Source organism: Zea mays, chromosome 3, assembly GCF_902167145.1.
Source record: "Zea mays cultivar B73 chromosome 3, Zm-B73-REFERENCE-NAM-5.0, whole genome shotgun sequence".
NCBI classification, from domain to species: Eukaryota; Viridiplantae; Streptophyta; class Magnoliopsida; order Poales; family Poaceae; genus Zea; species Zea mays.
In genome coordinates this window covers 92,571,512-92,579,067 of record NC_050098.1, presented here as the reverse complement: position 1 = coordinate 92,579,067, position 7,556 = coordinate 92,571,512, and the positions used below count along the sequence as shown (strand labels likewise).

The window sequence follows — 7,556 nt, the reverse complement described above, 5'->3', positions numbered from 1 at the left end:
ATATATATATATATATATATATATATATATATATATATATATATATATATATATATAAATATGCAATAGAAGATGATATATTTTAAAAACTAGAACCGCTCATAATTATAATTTCAAATGGATCAGAGGAAGTCTCTACGTACGTACGTCTCTAAAATAGCTGTCTCTGTCTGCTCACTGCACACATTACATTGCTAAGTCAACGACGACCGCAAGTGGCTCGCTAGTGCACGCACGCATCCCTATAAGTACCACTCGCAGCACGGCAAGCTGCGCTGTGTGCCTTCTCCTAGACTCCTAGTCCTAGCTTTCTCCACCTCTAAACTCTAACCAAGGTGAGGAAAGGGTAGCCGGCCGGCCGGCCGGAGACATCATCGGCCCGACGTCGACATGGCCCGTGGCGAGGTGTCCATGTGCACGCCGGGTTTCGCGTTAAGGGTAGTGCAGAGCCGGTGGTTCGTGGTGTACGCGTCGATCATTGTGATGGCAGCGTCCGGGTCGACCTACATCTTCGCGCTCTACTCCAAGGTGCTCCGCTCCAAGCTGGGCTACAACCAGGAGACGCTCAACAAGCTCTCCTTCTTCAAGGACCTCGGCACCAACGTGGGCATCATATCTGGGCTGGTGCAGCAGGTAGCCCCGACGTGGCTGGTGCTGCTCATCGGCGCCGGCATGAACCTGGCCGGCTACCTCATGATCTACCTGGCGCTGACACGGGACGCACGGCGCCGCCGCCCGTCTGGCTCATGTGCTTCTACATCTGCTTCGGCGCCAACGCGCTCACCTTCTCCAACACCGGCGCGCTCGTCGCCTGCGTCAAGAACTTCCCGGAGAGCCGGGGCATCGTCATCGGCCTACTCAAGTCCTTTGTCGGCCTCAGCGGCGCCATCTACACGCAGCTCTACCTCGCCATCTACGGCGACGACGCCGCGTCGCTCGTCCTCCTCGTCGCCTGGCTCCCCGCCGCCTTCAACATCTTCACCGTCTACACCATCCGCGTACTGCCGTATGCCCGCCGCCGCGACGGCGGGAAGCCATACAACACGCCCTTCTACCACTTCCTGTACCTCTCCCTCGCCCTCGCCTCCTACCTCCTCGTCATGATCGTGGTGGAGAAGCAGGTGCAGTTCTCCCACGCCGCGTACGTCGTCACCTCCACGGCTCTGCTCATCGTCCTCTTCAGTCCCGTCGGCGTGGTCGTCAAGGAGGAGTACAAGGCCGTATCCCAGCTAGAGGAGTCACTGCAGCAGCCGCCGGCCATCGCTGTCGAAGAACCAAAAGCAGGCACTGCTGGCAAAGGCGACGACGAGTCATCGTCGCCTCCCTTGTGTGGCGGCGGCGGCATGGCCTGCCTCACCAACATGTTCAAGCCGCCTGCGCTCGGGGAGGACTATTCAATCATGCAGGCTCTGGTCAGCGTGGAGATGCTGGTGCTGTTCGTCATCTCCGTGTTCGGCATCGGCGGCACGCTGACAGCCATCGACAACATGGCGCAGATCGGGCAGTCGCTGGGCTACCCGGCCAAGAGCATCAACACCTTCGTCTCGCTCATCAGCATCTGGAACTACGCCGGCCGCGCCGGCGCGGGCTACATCTCGGAATTCCTCCTCGCGCGGTACAGGCTACCGCGGCCGTTGGTGCTGACCGCCGTGCTCCTCGTCTCCTGCATCGGCCACCTATTCATCGCATTCGGCGTGCCGCAGTCTCTGTACGCCGCGTCGGTGATCATCGGCTTCTGCTTCGGCGCGCAGTGGCCGCTGCTGTTCGCCATCATCTCCGAGGTGTTCGGGCTCAAGTACTACTCGTCGCTCTTCAACTTCGGCTCCGCGGCCAGCCCCGCCGGCGCCTACGTGCTCAACGTGATCATCACCGGGCGCATGTACGACGCCGAGGCGACCAGGCAGCACGGCGGCGTGGCCGCCGTGGGGGACAAGATCTGCAAGGGGGTGGTGTGCTTCAAGCGCCCCTTCATCATCATCACGGGCGTCACGTTCGCCGGCGCGCTCGTGTCGCTGGTGTTGGTCTGGAGGACAAGGAACTTCTACAGGGGGGATATCTACGCCAAGTTCAAGGTGACACCGGCGGCGGCTTCTGAGTCTGAGTCCCTGGACGGCAAAAACGTCGAGATGGCGGAGGAGACGGAGGGAAAGAGGAAGAAACAGGTGGTCAACGACGACTTGTACTAGCTTCGTTTGATTGGAGCAGTGTTTGGAGTGTAATCGTCAGTCCTCAGGCTATCCGCACTCGGGCAACTCTAAATTTCTACTCTAAAAAGAATATTCTATCCTGGTCAGCAAGATTCTCTACTCTATCACACAATTCCCCGCAGTCATATTTACCCTAAATCTCTACCCTATACCAACTATCACATATTCTATTATTTATTTTACCTCACATCCAGCTGCGTTGCTGCCGATCCAGCCATCACGCAGAGGAGAGAGAGTCCATAGGGGAGCAACTCGATGCACTGTAAATATGGGGTGAGAGAGTGTCCACCTTGTGGTAGGGTGATGTTTAGAGTCATCCGCTGCAGGGCTTTTCACCCTAAATGGTTACCCTATACGTTTAGGGTGAGGTTCCCAGTCGACGACTGCAGATAGCCTCAGTCCTCACTCTGTATTCTGTACCACATAACTTGTGTTATATTCGTTCCCTTTTGCATAGACGGGTTTGGATGATTCAATTAAATATGAAAGGGATGGTGCATATATGTATACTAGCTGAGTGCCTGTGCGTTGCAACGGTAATATATAATACCAGTATACTACGATAACTTATATATAAAATGTGTGTTATATTGTTGTGAGAAAATGTTTCATAATGAATTTGTGATCCTAGTCATACATAAATTTTTTATTTTAATTTAGTTGTTTCACCACTACATTGCAACCATCAGTATCATGCAGACTTCGATATATGCCACGATTTGTATAGTCTCATCATTGAAGAGCACGTTCCACATATGCTGGAAGAAATTTCCTCGTACATCGTTAGTCATCAGACACGCACCACCATACGCTCTTGCTTAAACAAAAAGGTAAATGTGTGTGTTTGCGAAGAGAATTAAAGGAAGGTCGGCACAAAAGCTACCCTGACGGTGGCGAGGATGACGAACTGGTCACTGTTGTCGATCCTCGTCTACGTCACCTCCGACGCTAAGATGACGCCACAATCCTCGATATAGTAGTCGTCGAACGCGTGCGACATGACGAGTACCGATGACTTTTGGTTGGGCTGCCAAACGAAGTGTACCCCGGGCTCATCAGCGAGGTAGTACCCCTGGCCGTTGCACCACCAGATGCGCTACTCCACTACATACATCATGTTCGAGGACACTTACACAACGTCAGCAACGTCCATCGTCCCAGCGCACAAGAATTCATGTCCGGTCAGTAGCGACTTACGTGGTAGGTTGGGCTTCAGGTGGACGATGAGCTAGACGACGTGATGGCGTCGTCATCGGATGCGGTGTCCAGAACAACCCGAGAGTCGTCGATGTTGGCGACAACCATGAGGCCTCCCTGCTTAACGATGGACAACGCGGTGCAGCTGCTCTGGACCGCGTCCAAGTGGTGGCTTCACGGGAGCTTGTCATACACAGCGGCGCATGCGACCACGTAGGACTGCTTCTAGAGGTCGAACTGACAGTCGCCAAGCTTCTTCTCGTCATCGATGAGCGACGCCAACGTGAGTGCCTCCTGCTCATGGTGTTTGTTCGGGGTTTCAAGTAAGAAACATGGATTCATACTTGGCGTTGGTTTATGAAAATGACTCAGAAGTCTGATCTATGGAAAAAATATTACGGAGAAAAATGTCACGCATGCAAAAAAAGAATTTAAGTATAATACATTATTCAAACAAAAGAAATTGCATGTAAAGCTCTTCTTTAAATAATATTACCTCCATCCAAAAATCTAATTCAAGAATCTCGGTGATACTTATCTACTACTACGCATTGTGCAAGGGTAGCAAGTGAGCTTGGTGAGAGATGTAGTAGATGTGTTTCCTGTCATAAATGTAGACATAAACACATATGTGGTGTACTGGTAGCTACTCTTGGCCTTTGCTTAAAAGGTCACGGGTTCAAATCCCCTTGAGGACATGTGTTTTTTTTAATTTTAGCTAGACGTGGGCTGTACGGGGGAATGATGGGAATGACAGACATAGGAATGGGAATGGGAATGGGAACGGTGGCAGAACGGGAATGGCAGAACACGGGAATGGTCGACTACTCTTGTAGCCTTAATAGTAGTAGAGATTAGTATAATGTTGTTCATTGTGATAACATATAATAACAAATATTACAGATCATCTTAGTCAAAAAGCCTAAAAACTATAAATTAAAAGTACTTTTTTTAGCTCGTTCATCTTCTGTCACCTTTACCTCGCTCGGTGGTACTATAAGTGAGTGTTGCACTGCGCGCAACTTTCTGTAATGTTGGCTTAGATTCTTCTCACGGTCCATCTATAGAGTAACAACCTACTAATAGAGACTTGGATGGGTTTCACCGCCTATCTATAGATATACGCACTTCACGCGTGATGCAGGACGACAACCACTAAAATTGGTGTTTTTATAAAAAACGAATAAGTTAGACATGGAATGTTTTTTAAAACAATCACGCACCATTAGTTCTAAATTTGAAGGCCATGATTCTATATATGCACATATGCAACAACCAGGACAGATTTATGTCCCGTGCCACCTGGGCCATGGCCTGGGACGTGGCCCAGAAAATCACTTATACTTAGGGGTGTTTCAGCCCAACAAACTAGCCCAGTAACCTTTCCACTCCACGACGTAATGGAGGAGTTACATCAGAGAACCATCAACTACTCCCAATCTTATCAAAATCATCCTACCTAAGCCTATCACCCCTGTGAGAGATGGTGTGATTGAGGAGCCTGTGAGAGCCCCTCCTCAGAAACAAGTGTGGGTTCCAAAACCTAACCACCTTAGGAACACACATGACATGCTTCCCTACATCTCTAGTGATCCCCTTCTTAGAGCCCCTTAGACATCCAAAAATAAAGCCCCTCCCACGAACAAATTCTACCTAAGAGAGAGGTGAGGTTCCATGTGAGTATTGTGAGAGGGATGGGCATTTGGCTGCTTTTTTGCTTTAGGAGGAAGAGAGATGAGCGACGAGTTTCTGTGCCGAGCAGAAAGAAAATGAACCGCCTTTTCATGGTATTATTGATCTTCGTGTTCGAAGACATCCTGCGAGGCCTAGAGTTGCTTTGCCTCTTGATGCTAGGCCTCAGGCAGAGAGACCATAGGGTTGTCATGCCCGACAGGGTGCTGGTTGTGTGCGATATGGCCAAGGATCCCGTGGCAGTGCACTTGGTTCTTACTTCCCTGGCGGACCACAATTTCCTTCTTGTGGTGATCGCTTCCCTTCTGGTCCGGGGATGGGTGGTGTTTTTCTAACACTTTTTATGGGCAGATGCCGTAGAACTGGTGTTGGCGCCAATCTGGACAATGCCAATACAGTAGGGGTGTACCGTCTTGCGGTGCCCTCTACGGAGGCACGGATGGTTCGTGGCTCTGGGCCGGACGGTCCGCGACCAGGGCACAGGAGCGACGCCTTCTTGCGTCGCACCAGACCATCCGTGCACTGAGCCAGATGGTCCACGATGGTGCAGGTTTGTCTTCCTCCTCCTTGCTGGAACCTAGATCTTGCCCTCTAGGGGAAGAGGTCTTAGGGCGCCCTGGGTCGATAGGTCACCCGGGGCGTCCCCAGATAACGTGGAGTCGCCTAGGAATTAAGAGATCAATTCGAGGAAGAGGCCTTGGGTGGACAACTAGATCTTGTCCCCCAGGAGGGGTAAGATCCTAGGGTCCTCTTGCGGTCGGCAGGCCACCCAAGACGGATCTAGATGACGTAGAGTCAAATAGGGGTGGAGGTGGATATGAGGAAAGTTATAACTAGAACTACTCTACATCTACTCCTAGGGAAGGAATGATAAAGAAAGTAATTGGTTTGATTGAAATGTGTTCGGGAGTTCTCAATTGGTCGTACCCTTTCATATATATAGGGGGAGGTCTGGACCCGTTCCTAGGCGATAGCCAATAAAGCCCACGTGATTAGATGGATCACGATGCATGAGATAAGGATAATCGCCCGAGTTAATCTGATCGCGGGGCCGCGTACCGTCTGGGCCCTAGGGCCGAACCGTCCGCCACTTTTGGTGTTCAACAACTTTTATTATTCTCAGTATCCTAATCCTAGTGCTATGCCATTTGTTCACCCCGTGTCTTTCTATTGATGTAGGACAGAGGCCTAGAGATCATATGGCTCATGGATTCTAGTTGTTCGTGCCACATGACCGAAAGAAACAAATGGTTCTCCAGCTTCAACCCCGTGAATGGTAAGGAATATATCACATTCGGTGATAAGTTGAGAGGTAAGGTTGTCTTTCATGGCTCAGTTTGAGTGAACTAGAGCTTTGTCCTCAAGGATATTGCTTTGGTTTTGAATTTGCATTTCAAACTGCTTTCTGTTTCGCAACTCCTTGATGACTATGAAGTGTGCATTAAAAAGGGGCTTGTCTCGGGTTTTGGATGCCTAGGGGATCTTGTTTGTCAAATTTCCCCTTTTGGTCAAGTTTTCAGTGCTGGTTCTTCACATTCTCCTGTTCCTTCTCGATGTCTTCTGTCAGGATCTTCCTCTTTGATTTAGAAGTGGCAAAGGAGGCTAAGCCACTGGAGCTTTGATATTTTGTGTAGACTGAGCTCACTTGGCCTGATCCAATGATTGCCCAAGTTGAAATTTGAGAAGGATCTTGTCTGTCACCCTTGTCTTCACAGCAAGATGGTTTCTGCTTCCCATTCCCCGGTCACCAAGCTAATGACCTCGCAACCTGACAAATTACTTCACATGGACACTGTTGGTCTAGCTCGGGTTTGCTCTTTTGGGGGAGTGTGGTATGTGCTTGTTGTCGTTAATAACTTTTCTCGCTATTTTTTAGTGTTCTTCATGAAGGCGAATGCTGAGGTTTTAACTCATGCTCGAGATTTGGTTCTTAGTTGCAAAATGAGTTTCCCAAAAATGCCATGAGAGCGATTCACTGTGACATTGTCACATAATTCAAAAATACTCATTTTGAGACGTTTTGTGCTTCTTTGGGACTCGAGCTTCAATTTTCGTCTCTGTATGTGCCTCAACAAAATGGAATTGTTGAGACAAGAATCGGACCCTTGTTGAGATGGCTAGGGTGATGCTTGATAAGCATAGGACTCCTAAGCGGTTTTCGGCCAAAGCGATCAACACTGCATGCCATGTATCAAACAACATCTTTCTTCGAGCTTTCTTGAACAAGACTTCTTATGAGTTGCGGTTTGGACGACCAACCAAGGTTACTTGTTTTAGGGTGTTTGGCTGCAGATGCTTTGTGCTGAAACAAGCAAACTTGGACAAATTTGAGTCTCAGCCTCCTGATGAGGTTTTCCTAGGTTATGCATTACATTCTTGTGCTTATCGTGTTCTTAACCTAGAGAATAATCACATTATGGAGACTTGTGAGGTTACATTGGATGAGACTGCAACTTGTTG

The 7,556-nt window shown here is 49.5% G+C and overlaps 1 pseudogene; it reads left to right on the top strand.

Annotated features, from left to right (window-relative positions):
- Positions 1-283: 283 nt before the first annotated feature.
- Positions 284-2,657, top strand: LOC103650392 (uncharacterized; annotated as a pseudogene).
- The last annotated feature ends 4,899 nt before the right edge of the window (positions 2,658-7,556 follow it).